This window comes from Columba livia, chromosome 9 (genome assembly GCF_036013475.1).
Source record: "Columba livia isolate bColLiv1 breed racing homer chromosome 9, bColLiv1.pat.W.v2, whole genome shotgun sequence".
Lineage (NCBI taxonomy): Eukaryota > Metazoa > Chordata > Aves > Columbiformes > Columbidae > Columba > Columba livia.
In genome coordinates, this window is record NC_088610.1 from 11,045,415 (window position 1) to 11,067,467 (window position 22,053).

The 22,053-nt window shown below is 37.4% G+C and overlaps 1 long non-coding RNA gene across 2 annotated transcripts in view; it reads left to right on the forward strand.

Annotated features, from left to right (window-relative positions):
* Positions 1-22,053, forward strand: part of LOC135580241 (uncharacterized) — a 100,051-nt gene that overhangs the window by 19,227 nt on the left and 58,771 nt on the right. For both annotated transcript variants that reach the window (XR_010474660.1, XR_010474659.1), the window contains one exon: positions 2,199-2,330. This is a non-coding gene — a long non-coding RNA (uncharacterized LOC135580241). The remainder of the gene's footprint in view (positions 1-2,198; positions 2,331-22,053) is intronic.

The following is a 22,053-nucleotide window of genomic DNA, read 5'->3' on the forward strand; positions in this document are numbered from 1 at the left end:
GTTGCCTCACTGTGCTAATCTCCGTGCTGGGTGGAAGGTTTTAGTCAGGACCAACCTTCTGTGGAAAAAAGGCTTGTGCCAAGGCTTTTCTGGTGGAAGATATTTAAAATAATGATTTCTGATGCTGAGTCACAGTGTTGTCACTGCAATACTAATAATAAACCAGGAGAACATTTGTCTTGCCATATGGGATGAGACTAAATAGTTCAACATCTGCTTCTGGTATTGGATGGCATTATATAACATTATTGCATGAGGCATATACATTTTTACTTCCTTCCTATCCCTCCTTAAATGCACAAGATAGATTTTAACCATGTGAAGAAACGGAGTGTTGTCAGAGAGAGCTGCCTAGATTTCTTTTGGAGGCTATGGTGATTGCCAAGGCTTCCTTCTGTGCCTCAGTCATTTGTAAGGAGATCTAGTTTAACTCTCTTAAATTCTGTGCACATGCTCATATTCAGAAATAAAATGTCTTTAATTTGATTTTAACTTAAATTGCTCTGGAAGTCAGGTAAAGAAATTGAATCAAGGCATTTTTAATTCTTAATACATGTCTGAATAATGGGTTAGTGCAATTTAGCTAAACTACACCAGAAATCCATTGGGATTAACCCCTTATGTCCCATGCTGGCTTACTTGGATAGTGCTCCATGGACACTCTTTATATGGCATTAGCAACAGAGTTCTATTAGGGAATTCAGAAGAGTTTTGGCACTCATTGTGAATTCTGTATATGCATTCAGATGAAAGCATTTACCTGCATGCTCACCAGTAATGAATCATCACTGTGTTTTATCAGCGACATTTGCTACCATTTCAAGGCACTAAACTACAAAGGGGATCCCAAACAACTTGGACTAGTTTCTACTTCTATGTTAAGATTTCAAATGGTACAAGACTTTGCCTGGTAGGCCAGAGAAGAGCATGAAGCTAACCTCCTAGGATGAGCTTTATGAGGCAGTTGGAAGAAAGTCCTGGTTTTGCTGAACCACGAAAGCACATACTAAGCCTCCCCATGCCAGAGCTGAGTGAAGTGCTGTGCTTGCTTACTCTTGGTGACTTGTAGCACACAGCTGCTTGGGTTTAAATTGGGTTTCAGTCCCTCGCCCCAAACTCACAGGTACTTCAATCTGTCCATTTAGTCTGTCTTTTCCTAATAAACGCCTCTGCGGTACATCTTCCTGAGTTTATTGTCTCTGGAAATACTTTATATAGATGAAAACAGAATTCCTGTGCTGTTTTATAGCATCTGAATTGGTCATCCTCATCCTCCAATAGGCAAGATTGCCTGGCCTCTCACCTCCTTACATGTCTTTGCCCTTTGTGTCACCTTCTTCAGTGTGTCACCTATCCCTGGAGGAAGACTTTGTCTTTCCCTTTTCTACTAAACTTTTTAAAATCACCTGCCTCAGTAATGAATTGGTGCCAAATACATTTCGTATATTCTTATTTCCTGTCTCAAGTCATTTGGCAGCTATTTTAAAAATAAGGTTGTATAAGGAACAGCAAAGTCAACTGTCTGTAAATAATTCAAGATGACTTAACTAATGGGGAAGATGTAAGGCAACACAGTGACAAAAGCAAACATTTAAAACAGAAAAGCAGTGAAGTTGAGTTGCTTTCTATCTCAATCAAATAAAATTCTTAAACAGCTTTCACAGCAAATTTTAAAAAATAATAAGTGTATTCTTATACTGAGATAAGGTGAGGGAGTTAGATTATAAAATTAGGGATATGCTATCGTACTTTAAACTATAATCCTATCTTTTTTAATAATATTGTAGATATCTTTGCACAGAGTAGTTCAGAAACAGCATGTTTAGCTGAGGAATATAGCATCATGCAGCAGCCAGAAATGTATAAATCTAGCTTCCATGTCTGTCTGAAAACTGTACCGGGAAAACCCATTAAAATAAGGAAAACTGAATTAGAATTTTGTGATGTTTGAGAAAGCTGCAAACCTGAGATAAAGAAGCCTTTCTTCTTTTTTTTTTTTTTTTTTTTTTTCCTAATTTTTGGCAAATAGGCACAACACGCATCTCAAGATAAGTCTGCATTTACTTCAGCGAAATATGGATTAAAATGAATGTGGATGGGGAAATTGAAAATATCACCACTTCTAATCATGCTGCTGTCTCATTAGGGGTAGGCAACATCCTGATTTTAACTGAAAAATTATTCTTTTTCTGTTGCAGAAGTAAGAACCTCAGGCTGGCTGAATGAAAGTTTCCTTGTAAGAATACTTCAGTGCTAACGACAATAACAATAAGGAAACCAGCAATTCAGTACTGGAGGATGCTGCTGAGGAAACATTGACATAAGGGCAGGTAATTAGTGCTGCTGCTTCCATTAAAATTAGGGGGGGAAAAAACTGAAATGGAGTCACGGAGTCATGGAGGAAAGGGACTTTAAAATTGCAAAGAAAACTTATTTACACTGTGAATCCAGCTGAACTAAGTAAGCTAATCAATATGATGGGCAAATTCTATTAACAATTTAAAAAAAACACCCTGACTGAATAATCAAATTGTAACAAAGAAGAGTAAATATTTTGAGGAAAGGGGCAAAGCTGACAGAGCCTGAGTTGGTCAGTGACATGGAGTTACTGCTCTTCAACTTTTTTCTGCCCCTTTAAAATAATCAAAGGCATAATACTGTGAATCACTTCTAGCAGTATAGAACCTTTCACTGTTGCCCAAATGAGATGGCACATACATGTGGGACACAGGAAGAGAAAAATGAATCTGTTTGAACACCAAAAAGAATTTATTCAGCTGAAGGTGGAAGAAAATTTCAGTCAGGTTTGCAGATCCTTGATGAATAATTCTAACAGAAAATAGACCTCAGTGGACCCAGTTTTCTTTTTGATGTAGCACCAGTGAAGCCTGGCAAGTTAGAACAATGATGAGTTAGGTACAGACTCTTCAACGAATATATATGGAATTAGCCAACTGGTAGGGTTGGTTTGTTTGTTTGTTTTTCCAAATTCCAAGTAGCCTTTTTATTAACAAAATAGTGTGGGTTTTTTTTTTTCTACCTTTGCTAGTACTAGAATATTTTTTGCTTCCAAGTTTGAATGACGTTATTTGATTTAATGGAAAATTTTGAACCTCTTTTTGGGTCAGGGATGGCCTATTGCTCTTTTTATGTAATACCTAGAAAAATGGGTTCTTGATTGGAGCATTTCATGGCTTCAAATAAATGGAGCTATTTTTCTTGCATATACATTTACCCTTGTGTCTGGGCAATTGGGACAGAGAGTCGGGACTGGTTCGGGCACAGTGGCCTGCATGCTGGGCAGTAGAAGAATGAGTGAATGAGAATTAATGTGTTTGATGAAAAAATAGAGATTTTCCTTAGAGCATTACCAGTTGCAAAGAAAAATCTATTTGGTTTAATCTGTCTTTTTTTTTTTTTTCCTTGCTGCAATCAAAATGCAGGGTTTAGTTTTGTGTCAATATGAAAATTAATTAGCATAAATTGTAAACCTACTCTCTTTCTCAGAGTGCTAAGTTTTCTTGTTATTTCCCTTTTAAATGGAATCCTAAAGGGGAAAAAATCAGATACCGTGGCATAAATATTGCATTATACTTAACTGATTTATATTTATAAAGCTAATTCCACTTCTTAATGCAATTTAAACAGGAAAAATGCTTCTCTGTTAAGGCAGTATTAGAAGTTGGATCAAGCATGCCAATGCAGTTGAAATGAATCGGGGTTTCTGGCTTGTTTGCCTCATTTTTTACATGGACTCTTCCCATTCTCTCATGTTATTTTTTCTCAGTTTGGTAATGTATTCCAGTGAGTTTCTTCTTGGCTAAGAAAATAACTCTGTGCAAAATACACATCTGAGGTGACAGCTGCTTCTGACCTTCATGCATATTATATTATAGAGCTGGTCAACTTAGAGCTTTGGCATATTGGAAATTTAGCCCTTGACATTGTCCCTGTGTTGAGATGAGGACACGTGGCAATTGAAGGGCTTTTCACAGCATAACATAAATGGCTGACACAACAAGGCTGATCCTTCACAGCCACTTTGGTACCCGATAATGTCACAGGAGGTCAGGTGTATTTCCTGATACAATGTGAAGTGCACCAAGTTACAGCAGCGATTAATGAGGCCACCTAAGAGCTCAGTTTTTCTCTTATATTCAGAAAGGAAGCTAGTAGTTAGTTTTTGGAGATGAAAAAAATAAAAGAATCTTCAATTGCGATATCTGGTATGTGCAACTGTTGTTAAGAGTTACCTGTAACACAGTATTAAGAGCTTTTATGAGCAATTTCAAACTCTTATCAAGCAGGAGTGAGGCAGGAGCCAGTTAGATAAACTTCATCTTCACCAGCTCAGAGGCAGGACAGTAAATCGTAAATATGAAATGTGACCTCAATAATTTCTAATTGATTGCAGCAGAGCAAGGTAGTGGAGGTGAGATCTGACATCTGACACAGCAACCTGTAGCAGTGACTCGGGGGTGCTCGTCCAGATGAGTTCAGACCACAGTTCCAGGCACCCAGACAAGTCAATCAGACTATTAGTTCTGTAAATGTAGATGTTGCTGTGTTGTGAAGGAGATGGATTAGAGTGGAACTCTGGAAATCTTCCTTACAAAACCTGCCTATGGCTGAGTATAGCTCTTCTTGCCTGGCACAGAAAAACATTTCTTTTTTTTTTTTTTTGTCTCTGGAATCACAGTTCCTACACATAAAATTGTGAAATTACCCACCTCAAAGGCTGCTGAGGAGACTAATGTTTGTACAGAACTGACATTGTCTAGATATAAAACTGCACAGTTGTGCAATGTATTGCAATAGAAGAAAAATGGATAATCCTTCCAAAATGAAGAAAGTGCATTCTTTTAGACTGTGGTATATGGTGTCTTGCTGTAGCCTCTTGCTTCTGTCTGTAGTTGTGCGTATTGCACTGTCTCATCTGCTGCTGCTGTTTCCTTCTGTGATAGGATTACATCTTGTTCATTCATGATGAGGCAGGGCCATGTAGTAGCTGTGAATATCCGAACAGCCTGCATGAGAATTGGTTGTCATTATTTTTATCAATCTTTGTATCTCTGAATGGGTGTAAATCAAATGTTTTAACCGTACCAGGATAGGTTCTTGTGTGCTGGTTCCAAAAGTGTACCTGTACATCTGTGGGGATGAACCTTTTTTCCAATGGAAGCTGCTTACATGTGGTTGTGTTGTGGTTCTCAGGCAGTGAATAAAGGAAAGTTGAGCACAAATGTGCCTCAGATGAATATTGCTAATGATGTCAGAAGGCAGACAGGGACCATCTGTTACAGAGCAGGTTCTGCTCCCCACAGGCACTAAAATGAAGGTTTCCTTTGGCTTACTGCTTTTAGGCTCCCTAGGGTTTCCGTTTAGGACTGCCCTTTGAGAGTGTCTTTGATCCAAGTAAGAGCGATCATGTTTTAAATATATTTTTTTCCCCTCTCTCTAATTAGACTTTCTTTTCAAGAATGCAGTTAGATACTATCTCATTTTCCTGGACCAGTTTTTTGAGTCCTTTATTTTATTTAACAATCCCGTGATATAGCTAATACAACAGCTCATGTTGGATAATTTATTTCTTCTCTGGCAGAGAAAGCCATTAGCCTTAACTATTTATTCAGTAATATTTCTGTTCTATTTAATGGTGTCCAATCCATCTCTGGGATCAGCAGTGTGAATGCTAACCAAGCTTTTTCAAGTTTTTCCCAAAGGCCCAGTAGAAGTTCATATTTTATGTAAAATATAAATTGTAAAATATCATATATTTTACAATTGTAATACAGAGTTACTCATTGCCTGCTCAAGAACAAGCATTTATCACAACCTTGACTACTGTAATTTTACCATGTTCCAGCCTAACTGCCCAAGGTTACAGTGGTCAGAGCATCATTATTCTGCTTTCCTGTGGTGACTTACAAGCAATTGAATTGGGATCAGGGCAGAGGCAGCAACAGACTGGCAAGGGCATCTCACTGCCTCTAATTCACCGGAACTGCATGAGCTCCGTGGACTTTACAAGATCCAGCCTATACTAAGTCATGGCAGTAAGCTGCAATAGGACAGATACTTTTAATGAGGAGCTTAATACGTCTGCTGGGTAGGTAATAAAGTAATAGTCAGGAAAGCCAGATTTGGGTTAAAAGTTGCACCCCTTTTCATGCTGGTAATATGTACCTAGTGCTTAAGGCATCACACATCGGATTATATTAAATACATCCAACACACCAAACAAACAGGTAGCAGGAGGCTGGAGTCTCCATTGCTGCTGGCTGAGCTGCTGGTATCTGGTAGGGGCTGGCGATGAGGGTGCAGAGGCCAGCGGGCTGGCATGGCGAGCTGTGCGTGCCATGGCACAGTAAGCAGTGCACACAAGGATCCGTCTCATTTTTCAAGACATCTACTGATTTGGTGGCGTACGAACCCTGTCTTCCTGGTGTACATCGTTATAAAATATACAACACATATGTACCCCTGCTTAACCCCCTAAATGTTGCTTCCAACCTCTCTCCCTCATCTGTTTTTCCAGGCTCATGTCAGCAGCCCCTTCCTAAACTCACAGACCTGTCACTTCTCCTGTGAGACCCCTCACCTTTATGGTGCCAATCACTGGCCATGACCTCTGCCCATCTTTCCACCTTATTAACTTCCTTAGGGAACTGAAGGTGTAAATATCTTTGTTGCCTTTTTTAGTAGCTCTGAATTCCACCCCCACACACACCCTTGTGTTGTATCTGTTGACTGCTGTAACTTCTGAAAAGGATTTTGGTATCTAGAATGTGTGAATGTGTGGTCTTTCAGTAGCATTTTGAAAATCAAGATTGGAAACATTTCTAAAGATCACAAAAGAGGGAAGATCACTTGGGGGAGGTTGAGGATGGACTTCTGGACACTCTCCTGGGCAATGCTGTTGACACTGGTGTGATGTTGAGTGTGTTCTTCTGAACATCTCTTGAGCGTGAATGTCCATCCCACATAAAGGCACAACGAGAATTATCTCTTCCAAATAGGAGATTTTAATGAGACAGGGGAGGATGCTGTCTCTAAGTATGTATTTTCAAGTGCCTGCAACAGTTCAAACAGGAGCCTAGAGGCTTTTAGCTCATCTTTAATATGTAATTACTGCTTCTATAGCACAATGAAAAGTGTGACAAAAAGGAAAAAATGCCATACAATGGCAAATTTAATAGTTTTTAAATTGCTTATCTTCTGCAAATAATTTCAAAATTCTGACATATATTATGCACGAGACATATACTCTAACATGCCAATTTATTCACAAATACTTTTTAGGCAACTGTTGATTCTCAAGCAGCATATAAATTGTAAATATTATAATCAATAGAAATCTGCAATTAAAAATTATTTTCAACAATTCCTGGTAATCAGAGCTTGAGTTTCTACGCAGGGCAATAAAATGGTCCTGAAAAGACCCAATGAAGATTCTTAAGACACTAGTTTATTATTATTTTTCTACTCTTAGCTTAGTAAGAGCAGAACCTCACCAAGGGAGAAGAACATTGCCACCACCATATTCTCTAGACATCCATGATTTAGGCTACTACCACAATTATCGAAGGAGTCATGCCTTGATAGGTACTTGCTGCTTTTTTTGAGTCAGTAGTAGGGTGGTTACTGACAGTAGCCTGATCAAAGCTGCTGCAGTGACAAATCTCATCATTGCCATAGCTCCCCAGACTCCACACTGCTGAGGGGTATTCTCCAAACATGTCTGTCAATTCTTGGCCATAGCAGGGGTAAGGGCTACTTCTGCCTCATTCTCTAAGACCTATAGTGCTATACCAGCTGCTTGCAACAATAGAGTCAGATGGGGCAAACTAAGTGGCAGGTTAACTTATAAATTTGTGCGCTCCTCAACATCTTCCACATTGCTACAGATGCTGCCAGCTCACAGCTCGGCTGCTTCAAGTATTAACTGACATCAGCTCAATCTGGAAAGTCTCTTAACAGTCTCAATATACTAATGCCGACAACCCCCTGCTAACAGCCTTATTACTGTCCTTAAGTGTGAGAAACTGACAGTTTTGAAATACAAATAAATCAGCTTTTTTGTCATCAGTTTGTCTCATCTAGACCAGCGTGAGGCTACCAGAAGAGAAATCTGAAACCAGAATGCTGTTCTGCATGTAGCAAAATTACTCCTTCCTCCCCATCCTGCGCCAGAAATGTCTCCTGGACTAAGAATGGCTAGATAGGGTTGTGAACATAATTGATTTTTGAGTCTGACTACTGAACTGAAAAATGAAAATATGTCCAGCTCGGGTCAATGTGATTTTTTTTTCCTCTTTTTTTCTCTCTCCTTTTTTTTTCTTCAACGGACTGTGTTGTTGTTTTGGGTTTTTTTGTGTGTGTGTCTTTTTGTTTCCCTAGATATAAACAGAGGAGGCAAAATCCATCTAGAGGTTCCCAATGATTACAGAACTATCCCAGTGCACTAATGTTCAAATTTATGACTCTTCTGCGTACACAGACATTGTCCATCTCAAATTTGAGATCTCATCTGAATCATTGCTGCTGATCCTTTCCCCCTCTGATGCACTTTTTCCTTCAATCTCAAAAATGAAAATGTCTTGCAGCATTATGTCTTCCCTGAATTAAAGTCACTAACCACTTTTTCTGACATCAAAGATCACACTTTCAATCAGATTATTTCATTCAATTCACCTCTTGTGACCTCTCCAGCTTTTCCCCAATACTTATTGATCACTGTTTAATTCTGTTTTTCTTCCTTGTCACACTAAAAGAGATTTCAGTGAAGCAGACCTAATTCAGCGCTCCTCAATAGCATGTCACCCCTGTTTGTGGTGTTTTTTGGGGTGCTTGGTCAGCTAACACAGCATTTCAGCCCTGAAAACCTTTTTTTTCATTAGAAGAATGCTAAATGTTGTGAAAGCAGCTTTAGAGGATCAAGATCTCTAGAAGACCGGGATCTCTAAATGAATCAGTGCCATCTTGAAAATCACAAATATTATGTCTTTAGGACAGAGATCAAACAGCCGCATCAAAATTAAGCAGCTGCCTAAAATTAAGCACTTGCATATGTGCATTTTCAGTTCTCTGGACAGTATATTTAATACTTCTGAAGGGATCTCCACAGTCTAGTGTGGTGATTAATGATTTATATTGCATAAATCCTTTTTCAAAGCTCAGAAAGATGCTGAGAAATACTCCTCCGAATCGTCTGTAGAATAGAAAAGTATAAAATTTTTGCATGACAGTATGAAAATGTAACTTATGTTGATTTCTGATGAGCAACTAAATCGGAAGACCCTCATACTTAATAATTATTTCTTTTCATCCTAATGCATAATTCAACTAGATTAAAGGAAAACTCTCAGCTTTATAACTTGCTAGACAGTAGTTTAACATACAGCTTTTGCTGGTGAGCCATACTATTACTAGATAATTTGTAAAATAGCAGTTTGCCAGGCTGATCAAACAGGGCTAATTTTGGACACTTGAATTTTCAACCTCAGTGGTTTCTATTCCTTGATTGTAAAATTATTTTTCAAGTAATGGAGAGCTGCCGTACTGTAAATCCTGTAGATGGCAATGTTACACTGGTATAAAAACAGGTGGAAAGCATACATGTAAATAGCTCCACTTTCTATTAATCAGTGAAGAAAGGCATTAACAGCAATTCAAGATACAGTCTCTGAAACTGCTGCAGAGGTAAATATCTACAAACACAATATTAATAGTAAAATGTAAGCCTGATTGGATCACTGTTGTTTGTTCTTATATGAACTTATTGAGGAATCACGCTTACTAGGTTGTTTTTTTTTTTTCAGCAATCTTGTAAATGGTTCAACAACAACCAATTTGCTCAAATTCTTACCTGATTTAAACAGACACCATCAATTTGAATGGCTCATCATCATCTAGGAGAGCCATCATTATTCCTGTTTAAAGCGTGGCATCCTGGTGGGCCAGCTCTGACCCTATCTTGGCAATAATAGTGAAATTTTTGTCAGTTTTTGCTTACTGCACTGCCATCTATTATTCCATTTACTTTTTCTAAATGTTTTGTTGAGTCTCATTTTGCTTGGTAGAGAGTGATCCAATCAAGTACTTAAGTGTCTGTACATAAACGTCTGAATTTTCATAGCTTTGTTAAGCTATTCAGAAATTGAAATTTGCACATAACTTTTAAGAAGCTTTGTTTTACACCCGACTGCTTCACCCTCACTTTCCTGAAGATATTCTGTGGTTTGGGAAAATATTTAGTTAGCTTACACAAAAAAAAAAAAGATTGAGAATCCAGTCCATGCAGTATGTGGGTTAAAAATCCAGTCACAGAGCCCGCATAGCAAATATTCAAAGCACTATCCAGGACAGAGAGTTTATGAACAATCATTAGGCAGAAATATATGTGAACAAACCATCTGTTATGTAACTTCAAATAATGAACAAAGTGACCAAAGAAGTCAGCACAAAGGAGTTTTGTAAATCAGTGATGGCCCTAAATTAATCAAATAAATTATTCACTGTGAAATGCTCATCCAGTTTAACAAGCATAGAATTGAAAATACTTTTCTGGAGGCTAGGTCTTCATATAAAAAGGCCACCACAGTTCTGCAAGCATCATCATGTTGCAACTTTATTTGCTATCATGAATAATGAAGTTGTGAAATTGAGTGTTTTATTTGGAGGCCTGAGTAACAGTCTGCAAATCACATAGTTGGATGTGCCTGTTTGATTTACTGGGTGAATGGATGATTGTGCACAGAAAATTATAAGCATTAATTTTGACTATGAATTAAAGCTTGTCTCTTAAAAAGTAGCTCACAAGATACACGCACTACAGTGAAACCTGTATTCAGCTGGGAATCCCCTTCGTCTTAAGTGACCTTTTGCAAGTATCTCTAGGGTTTTTGTTCCAATTTTGTTTGACCTTTTTTTGAAAACGAAGCTCTTCTAGACAACTGATATTTGGCAGAGTGATTACTTAAGAGAGGATTCATTGGAACAGATTTTCAAAGGCACTGGCAGGAGCAGGGTGCTGGATAACCATCAGCAGCACACAGAGCTGCTGCTCCGTGTTCTGACTCAACATACGCTCTGCACATTACTAATCTTTTTTTCCTGACAGACCAAAATAAGTCAGTTTAATGATCAGGGAGAGAAACCCAGCCACCAGCTAAGGTGGCTGGATTAGAGAATTGCACACTGCCAGCTGCCCCACTCCATCTGCGCTAAGAAATTCACCAAGTATGTGTGGAACAAGGATATGCACCATGTCCTCCTTTGGGGTAACATGAATGGTATGCTCTGCTGGAGAAAGTGATAGGTTATTCAAGAGTTCAACACAGAGGAAAGGGAATGATGCCCATCTATTCTCCACTTGGCTGCCAGCTGACATCACATAGTATATGAAGGGGAACTGCGTATACATATACGTTTGGGAGAGGAAAATTTGGGGAGGAAGCTGTAAAACAGTACTGTGCTTGTGAGGCTTTCTTTGGAGACTGATATTTTATCCAAATATTTGTTTTTTAACCTTCAAAGTGAATTCTCTTCCAATGGTAACAACAAAAATGCCTCTAAGACTTCTGGCAAAGCTCGTACTTTTGTGACTGCAAATCGCATACCTGACACAATCACACTTCTCTTTGGCACTGTGCATTTCCTGAAAACATGCACCGAACACTCAGTGTTTCCCTCATCTTGCCAGCTTCCAGACCAATTCTCCTACAATGGTGTCAAGTTTTACATTTTTAGATGTTCAGTCACATCAATGACTCTACATGAACAGCAACATGAAGAGAATTGGTTCCTACTTTTTGGTTTTGTCTGAATCCTTTCTTGTGTTCTTGGAAAGAGGCTATTGTTGGAAACACATAACTGTAAAGTGGTATTTCTGCTCAGAATAATTCTAGTTTCCTTCTCTTCATTGACTGTATTCTAACCTCCAATGGAGTGACTTGTTAAAAAAATAAAGCTTCCTGCCAAACTACATTTTTCTGTAAACCAGTTTTCCTGATATGATGTGGCTGCATGCAGGAGTAGTGTGCTGTTGAAGGCACGATCCACCAGAGTGAAATGTGAAGACTGAACATAACTAGTAGGGAAGGGGGTTGTTCCTGGATGAAGGGATGATTGAAGATATTTTTATTTCGAGCTCAAATAAACTTTAAATTGTGGTTAGCTACATGCTGATGAAAGAGTAAAAACTGAGTTGGGTTTTGTTTGTTTGTTTGTTTGTTTTTTGTTTGTTTTTTTTTTTTTTTTTTTTTTAATTACATTTTGTGTATTCACTAAAACTTTGATTTCCTATGGGTGTCATAGCACTTATGAGTCTTTAAATGGATATTGGACCTTATCAGCAAATGTGTGTCTTCCCTTCAGCTTCAGGTGTCTGGCTTTAGCAGTGAGGCCCCAACACCAACACTTGTTTTTTCAAGCCTCAGAGTCATTGCAATGAGTGCCTTTTTATATCACTTGAACATCATTATTGCTAGTGATGTACAAAAATATAAAGGAAAAGAGAAGCTAACTAATCATAAGATTAGATATTATGTGTTTATAATATGCCTTGAGGCTAATTTAAATATGAGTAAGTCCTTTGTCTTCAGTGAGTTGTAACTCAAGAAATTACTGTGAAAACAGGTAAAGATGAGAAATTTATAACTAACAGCCTCTTGAATGTCTGGATTTTGAAATGAGTCTTATTTTCTTTCTAGAATAATTTGATTAATTTATCTCTTGGACCTGAGCCATTAATTCAGGGAACAAGTGATGAATTCAGGTTTTTATTTATGGACGATCCTTTGAGATGAGATAATGCTTTCACACAGCTTATCTGTTGTTTTCTGAGTGTCTCTTTTTTTTTTTTCCCACTTGTTTCACTCTTTTCCTGGTGAATGGCTTGTTGTGATTATTTGGTAGTCAATATTTAACATGCAAGTCTTGTGGGCTTGTGATAAGTCACACAATGCTGCAACTGTCTCAGTATTGAATAAACATAGCGCAGGAGAAGAGTCTGAGCTGTCCCTGAGACTCTGAAACTCTCAAGGAGAAACAGCAACTTAGAGAAGAGAAAGGGGCATTTAGAACATGTTAAAACTATTTTATTGGCTTCACCAGACAGGCCTTGCCTAACGCATAATTCCTTGAAAACTCCCTACTGTAAGGTTTATTGGAAGAGTGCAGAGTTCATCTATAATTTTCACTGTCATATTCTACACAGTAATTGCTTTGGGTGTGAGATACTCATGAATATACAGCAGTCAGGTCTTAATCTGGATCATTTATTTTCTGGCATGGTTCTGGCCCAAGCTTTACAGAACAGTGTACTCACAACCTTTGCTGAAGCTCTGGAGAGCATTCAGCTTCCATCCATTGACCACATCAAGGTCAGTGCCCAGCTGCACTGGCCATGTGCATGTCTGCACTGTGTCCAGCCAATCCTGAAGAGTTGTTTGCTTTCTGCATGTCCACAAACACTTCTTTCTTGTTACAGTGCCTTTGAAAATAGAAAAAAAGGAGCTCGCAATGGATGCTTGTATTGTGGTGGTCTCAGGTATGTGACCTTCTCTTATCCGGACCTTCAAAAGAAAAAGTGAGAAAGGAATAAACATTAATTTGTATGAAAACACTGTTGACACTTAACAGAATCAATAGATGTCAAGTTCCTAAATGATTCTGGAAAATCTTACCTTTCCTCTGTGAACAAATATTGTCATGATAAGTACTATGCCGCAGGGCAACCATTACACTATTTTATGCTTTGCAAAGCTAGGATGGCTTGAATATTATTATAATCCTTTCAATGAGAACAACACTGCACCATAAAAATTAAATACATGGTATTCCTGAATTGGTAGAAAAGATTGAAGTATCCCTGTTCTGAAAATGTGTCTTTGTTTCCCCATTCTCATCTTCCCTACAAATTAAGAAATGATCTCTGAATCACCTAGAGTATTTTCAGCAATGGGCCACTTTGTAGGTTTTGAGTTTGTAAAGACTCCCTGCCAAAACATGGAAGCCATTTCAGAACACAAGGTGGTTTGAAAGTAACGAACTGATGTGATAAAATTAAATATATTATGACGCAGTTTTGTGTGCCCTTTGTGACAAGCTGAGAAATACCGGACACACCTACTTGTAATTACAGACAGTATCCAACTGTATTTTAAAAGTAGTGGATGTTAGAGGCATTCAGATTTAATTACAGCCTTGTTTAAGAGAGACTCCAGCCTAATTGCAGTGTCATTGTTAGACTGTGGGGAAACTTCCGCTGTGGTAGACAACAGTGTTACCTCTGTAAGTACAGGATGTTTTTTTTTTCTTTTAAGGAAAATTAAGTGTGCAATACAGGCAAAAAAGGTGAGGAGGTATCTTTGCTGAATCAGCTACTCATTTCCGATCTTCTTGAATTACCATTTCTTTTCAAAACAGCCTACAGAGGCAGACTTCTTTTCAGGAATGCTAAATAGAACATTGGAAAAAAAATAAGATATAATATTTTAAGACATTGCCATGATACCCATCATGTGATGTGATTTTTGGCACTGAAATAGAGTAATTGTAATTATAATCATGATAATTTTTAATTTAGTGAAAAAACAATCATCTTGGTAAATATGCTTAGTTAAATGGAGCAAAAATGTGTTTCTTTTAAGCCAGCTCTTCATGTTTACATGTTATGTAAAAGTACAATGGTAACCATGATAATAATAGTGTAGAAAACCCCACTTTATTGTATGATACAATTGACTGAATGCTTGTTATATTCAAACACATATTCATTTGGTCTGATGTGAAGCATTAGCATTGCTTTAAAAAAGCATTATTTTTCTTAAAAAAGATATATGATTTCTCTCATACTACCATAAAAAACCCATTCCATAAACTTTCAAATGCGAGTCATGTTTGTGCATCTCACTGCTCTGTGGTTTGTATGGCAGCATCTTCCCTTTGCCTGTTCAGATTCTAATGTCTCTAAGAGCTTATTTTTAGCCTTCTGTGTAAAAACAAAAACTCAAATGTTCCACCCCACTTCCCACACTGCAGAAATATTAATAATAATGGTACTTCTCTTTAGAAGACACCTCAAATGTAAAACCCTGTGCCAAAGTTTCTCTTCCTACTTGCTCTCACAGGTTTAAGACAAGAAGATGCCCATTTTAAAGATTGAGGCTAGATCTAATCTAGCCCTAAGACTCAGAGGCATAGGTAGCACTATATTACTATGTGTATGCATATATCTACAAATGTGTGCGTATATATATATGTATACACATATATATATACACACACACATATATAGTTTCATAAATGACAATGGTATGCAACATCGGGAATGACACCTGAACAGTGTATGGGATTAACTCTTCTCAAGTGACTTTGGCTTTATTCATGTTTCAATCTTTGAATGCCTTATTTCACAGCTTTGACTGACTTTTTCTGTCCAAACCTTAGCCTACTTAGGAAAGAGTATACCTAATTTCATTTTAGATTCCAGTTGGTACTGCTGGGGGGTTTTTTGTGTGTTTTTTGGTTGTTTATGTTTGTTTGGTTGTGTTTTGGTTTTGTTTTTTTTTTTTTTCCAAAAGGGCAGGGGGAGAGAATTTGAAGGCCGTCAGCGTTGGTTATGGTCTCTAATGAAAACACACGTATGTGTTAGATTAATTTTTGCCAGTTTTGTTAAGGCATTTATTTGAAGGCTGAATCCCATTTTTTTTCTTCCTATACTTCTGAACTCTCTAAGTTTCCTTTGAACATTTGACTTTGATATCAAGTTTACAGTTCTGTGTACCATTAATTTTACCTAAACCTTTCAAAAGTTAAGTTTCTGTCCAATTCCACGTCTTTATCAAAGACAACTAATTGAATTTGCAGGATAAGATTATAGTCATTTGAGATCTACAGATCTAAAATGCCACACATGGCTTCATTGCCACATGTGTGGCAGGCTTCATGTAAAATATTTGAAGTTTTTGCTGCTTCTCTGATCTGCATTTCTCCCTGCTAATATACTGCTAAGACTCTTCAGATTAAAAAATGGTAATTAATTGTTTGTATGGACATGTGGGCTGAATGATACTACTGGATTTATTTTATTAACTAGAGTATGGACTAAAAAACTAAGCACCAGCCTGTTTAGTCAATTAAGGCACATGCACAAGCAGATTTAGCCATCTCCGAAATAATTTCTGTGGATCTGGGCCTTTGTAGACAAAAACAGTGTCATGTCTTAAGCACATTCGGGTAATTAGAATAGCCCCTACATTAAAATGTTCTGTCTTAAATAGTAAGATGGGAGTGTTCAATATTCTCCCAGTGATCTCAGAGAATTACTCACACTTTGTGTGAGACTGCTTAGGATTTGGGATAATTTCTGACATGCTCCATTCTTTTTCATTCTGAAGAAGTCATATGAATAATTGATAAACTGTAGACTAAAGGTCATAAATGGTTTACAACAAATAATTCGTGCAGCACCCTTAAACTCTCTTCTGCTTCCTGAATCTCTCTGAAGTTTATTCACATAGGAAATCACCAAATCTTTTGCACTTTTTTTTGGTGGTTGTTATTATTAGTGACACATTATATCTCATAGGGCATGATGGGCAAATTATCATTCTAATGTTAATACTCCATAAGTTTCTTTATTGAATTTGACCCAGGGACAGAATTATTAACTACAGGCAACTGTTCATTTCACTAGTTTGCTGAAAGTAGTTTTTATGGTTAACTTGTCATGCGTGATATTTGAATAACATACAGAATTGTTTGGCATGCTTACAAATAATATTGCAATGCATTTTTGTAATAGCTGTTGCTAAAAAAACGTGAATTGGCAACTTTCAGTGGTATCTACTCTATTCTTATCTCTGGGAAATAAAGTGTTTTATTTATTTGCAACACCTAGAGAGCTATGAGACGGATATTGTAAAAGCCCATCTGGGCAAGTGAGCAGTAGAAATATAAATTATAGTGCCGAAAGGCCATATGCATGAAGTAAAACTGGAGGAGCTTTCTGGTATTCGGCCATATATTTTATAAAGATGTCGTTTTGCCTGCCTTGAAACAATAATGCTGCTAGATTGGTTATAAATGATATGTGGTTCGGAAATGCAGTTCCTGAAATTTTTCATTTGTTATTTCACTCAAGTGTTTTGTCTGCAGATAGCTTGAGCCTGCTGATAGCAGAAGATAAGCACTGATTCTTAAATTTTTATCCATGATTTTGAATATCATTGGTAGAAATCTACCTACCTCATAAAAAGTCATTTCATATCTCTTCAGTCTCTTGGTACTCATGTTGTAAGCTCCGATCCACACCAGAGTGGTGAATGGTAGCTGCTTTCCATATGTTCTGGTACCAGCACTGTATCCTACTGTCTCTCTTCCTTCGCTTCCTATTTCTCAGGGTCTTCTTTTCATTCCCTGCTTCTCTGCCGGTAGAACTGATTCCTGACATTGGTCCTTCACTCAACTGATAACAACTTTTCTGAGAATTCTGGTTTGAGTCCACATTGGTTAGTTGGGTTTTATCCCCCAAGTCCACATGGTTCCATTGAACCATTTGTTGTTACATTTTGCCTGGATTTTATTTCTTCCCCCAAGGCTCCTTGGGATTTGAGGATGCTCTCTGGATAATGTTGCCAAAGCTTTATTAGAAAGCGGGTTTTTAAATTCCATTTCCACTCCTGTCTTTTCCTGTTTTCCAGTTGGCAAACATTCTAAATCCTGAGTGAATACTGAAGGCAATCACGATGTTCGTGTTTATGTGATTTTTAAAACATGGAATAATCTTTTCAAACTCTCTGTTTCTGTATGGAAAATGTTGCACTTCAACAAAGGTCTGCAAAGATGTATCAGTATAAGAAATGGGGGTACTTCAAAACACTCAAAGCTTTATCAGTGCTTGAGTCCAAATAGCTACAGGAATAATTATCTCTATACCCAGCACAGCACTTGAAAGTATGATAACTCAGGGAATTATAAACTCAAGAAGAAAAAAATTGGCAAAGAAATCTACTGTCAGAAAGAAAGAAGGAAAGAGAAAATTCTTTATATGCCAAAATATCCTGTCTAAACCCTGAGATATTATATTTTTAACTTCCTGCTTTTAACTACAGCTGTATCTAGGAAGATCCACAGAAAACAGGGTACTTTTTTGCTTTTAAAGAAAAAAATGCTTTAAAAAGATCTCCCACATGAGCTTTTTATCATCTGTGAGCTGTATTCCTCACATGTCTGTTCTAAACCAAGGACTTAGAATATTAGCAGGACAGTAATTCTTTCCTTTGTTCTACTTTGTGTATCACTCAGGGTTCCATCTGTATGTCTTTAACTCAATAGTGTACCAACGACTTAGGCAATTCTTGAACATTCAAACTAGACAAAGCACCTAAAGGATTTGTGAAAGAAAATGTGTCACTTGCAAGAGCCTGTGTTAAGACCTACTGAATTTAACAAAGGATATAGATGGTAGCTTCCGTTAGTTTTAGTCCCACTTGTACATCACTAACTGCTTGGTTAGATTTCTAAGAGCTATAACAGAAAATAAAAGTGGTTTTATACTACCTCTATATTTGATGCCATTAAATTGGTAAGGTTCTGCGATTTCCTTGCTATGCTGGCTGCATACATCTTCACTCAGCAAATTGGCACAGATTCCTTTACAGTTTTTACTTTTCCCCCTCCCACCCCCTGACTGAGCGAGCTCTGCAGTCACTACGTTTCCAGGTTTCTAGGTATTTCAAGACCAACGGTATGTGAACACTACATTACTAAGACCTGTTAGTGTGCAATCACTGTGAGCTGGCTTGGGCACTCTTAGCCATGGCAGCGCTGATTTCAGTGCAAGCCAGCAATCTAAATATTTGCTCTGCTTTTCAGATGGATTTTGCAGTCCAGACTGAGGGTTTTTTTTCTTGCAGTTATACTGCTCTCATCTGCTTAGCTGAAGGCTGAGACAGGCACAGCCAGCCAAGCTTCAGTCTCAGCAGAGAATGCAGTGTAAGCAAAACAGAGATTTGACTTTCAAAAATGATGTTTTGAATTTACAGTTATGTCATTTTACCACCTTCAGGATTAAGTGCAAAACCAGTTACTACTTTAGTTCACCGAAGTCAAAATGCAGCAACTTCCAAAACACCATGTGTTACCTGGAAGAAGATATTGTGAAAAAATTCTTTGTGTTGTTTGGGAGGCTTTTCCGCTCACTTAGTAATACTTCTTTTGAAAGGTCTTTTTGGTAGATTTTAAACAACAATAACAAGATGACATTTACCATCTTAACTTTTCCTTGAGTACCTGCCTGTTCATTTTTTTGACTGCACTGTCTTTGAATTCCAGTGTTGCGCTGCTGTTTTCTACAGAGACAGAGAAAGTGTCTGTGCCCGTGTCCAGCCTTAAAGTGCTCAAGGGCGTGGTGTTTGCCATCAACAAAACATGGAACTGAGCAGAGACAGTCAAATTTACAAAGCACACTCACCAGCCAAATAGAGGAGATTTGAGGAGGGAATGGTAAAAAAACCCCAAATCTTAATCCTTTTCATTATCTTATGGGTATGTTTGAAGTAATTAGAAGGAAATGAAATTTCAGGTTGAGTGTTTCCTTTTAAAATCCCTTAAAATGCCCTGTGCATCAGTGCTGAATGCGAATAGCCTTTATTTTTGTTTTGTTTTGTTTTGAGAAATATCTATTAATAGATCCCTGTAACAACAATTGCTTACTGGTTTATGCTTATGGCTTATTACAAAACCATTCAGGAGGACTTGTGGCAAAAACTGTGAAGTTTCTGTAATTGCAACTAGAGGCAAAGCTTTGCTTCAGGGTCTGCTGTACTATCGAACTCCACAAGAGCAAAAAATAATGATGCAATTCCAAGGACTTGTTGTAAGGGGCGAGGTGACCCAACAAGACACTTTGGCAAGCAGTGCAGCTTTGAATAAGATCTCCTTGTGATTAATATAGTATTCTCACTGCAATGATTTTTGGATCTTAGTAATGTATTTTCAGTGGCACGTGATAATAAAATTAAAATAAAACATTTTAACTTTTTATATGTGTGTTAGCTGCAGTTATATTTGAGCAAGTGTTCCAGTGTAATATCATGGAACTTTACCATGGGGACAAAACTGCAAACATCCCTTATTATTACCTTGTGACATGGGATTTCAAGTAAACTAGAACTCTTTACAGTTTAGGAGAGCTGCCAGTCCTCCTGAAATTACCATTTTAATTGGATTGATCATAAACACTGGCTGTAATACTAGACCGAGGAGATTAAATCTATTTAGCCACAGTTTGGGGAAAGGATGACCTTTCAGCCAGTGTTGTTATACCTGAAAGGTTACTTCTTTTTCTGACTGGAGCCTGATGCATGGAAATTTTATGTGAAATTGCGGTATTAGAAATGGTACTTATGTTTATATATGTAAATGTAGTTGGTGAATACACATCTATCTATTATTCTCACTTTTATCATTAAGTCATATTAATCTTAAATTATTATAATTTATTTAAAATGTATCTATCTGCATTTTTTTATTATTAATATTGGGAAAAATACAAATGATGGATACACACAAAATCATCTTACTTACTTACTAAAGGAGTAAAGTGCCATGTCTTAAAATAGCAATACCTCCTGGCCTCAAAATTTCCAGAACCAATTCTTTATTTCTCTGAACTCTTCAGTCTTAGAATTGCCAGGAGCCTAAACATTTTTGTCCTGCCAGCCTGTCTCCTTTTACAGTGCTCTTTGCTGCCTGTGGTCTGCATCAGCGCAAGCACAATGGAGAGCCCAAGCTGCTTCCTTCAGTCTAATTAACCCCAGTCCATTACAGACATGTTTGGTGTCATACTTGCAACCTTTTCTTCTTTTGTTATTTAAATGAATAGTTTGATTTCAGCATTTTCATCATATTGTCTCTCTCAGATAACATGCTACTAGCCATTGTAACAACTTGCTTGCAAATATTCTCTCTTTTGTGGTTGACCTTCTGCAGGAAGAATTCTCTACTTTTTACCTACCATTTAATAAGTTTTATCTAACCTTTTTCTGCTTGGGTGGAAAGACAGTAATAGTTAAAATGCAGGATGCAATTCTGACATCTCTTTTCAGCACACTTCTAAGTACAAACCTAGCAGAAGCTTAAGCAATGAAAAACAGGGAAGAAATTGATGCTTTGCTGCCTTACTCAACAGCTTTCTTAGGTCTGTTGATTTATCAGGTATGCCTGCAAACAAAAGATGCAGTGATTTGACAGTTACACACTAGTTTTCTCTTTGCTCCAATAAATGGCAGCTCTATACTTCATGCCATTTTTTTTCATTTAAAAAGATTTATGATGGAAAATACAGCTCTTCAAGGATTTCTAGTATTGACAGAGGCTTTTAAAAGGAATAAAGCATGCAGAAAAATACCTAGGCTCTTCAAATTCAAATCTGATTTTAAAATTGGCATTTTTTTCTTCTAAAACACAATGCAAGTCAGCAATTCTTCACTGACATTGATGCTTAGACCATAACTTGGACTGTATGGGCATCATAATTGTGACCATGTGCTGCAACAAGCTTTCTTCTTGATCTGGAGTTCAGACATACAAAGAGTAAATGTAACCCTCTTTACTCAACAAAATGCACTCCAGAGTTGAAAAAAAGAAAGAACAGGAAAATATCCAACTTGCTGATCCCATTACTTTCCAAATATTTCTCCTGCTCTTACATGTGCCAGCAAGAGGTTTCAGAACTGTATGGTGACTTTATGGATGAGCATGAGGGAAACTCTCTTTCTGGGTACAAAGATGTCAAAATGGATTGCCATCAAGGCCTCAAGAAGTAATTAAATATTATGTATCAAATAAGTAGATTGTAACAGAGAGGGTTAACTGTGTCTTCCAAAAAGTTATACAATATCTGGAGAAATTAATTGGATTAATTCCCTCTGATTGCTAATTGCATACACTTTTAAGCCATAATTTTCTGTCTTTTCTCACTTGCTTTATGCTTCAAGGTAAAAGATGGAACACGGGATTATGGCAAATTCTCCTCTGGGATCT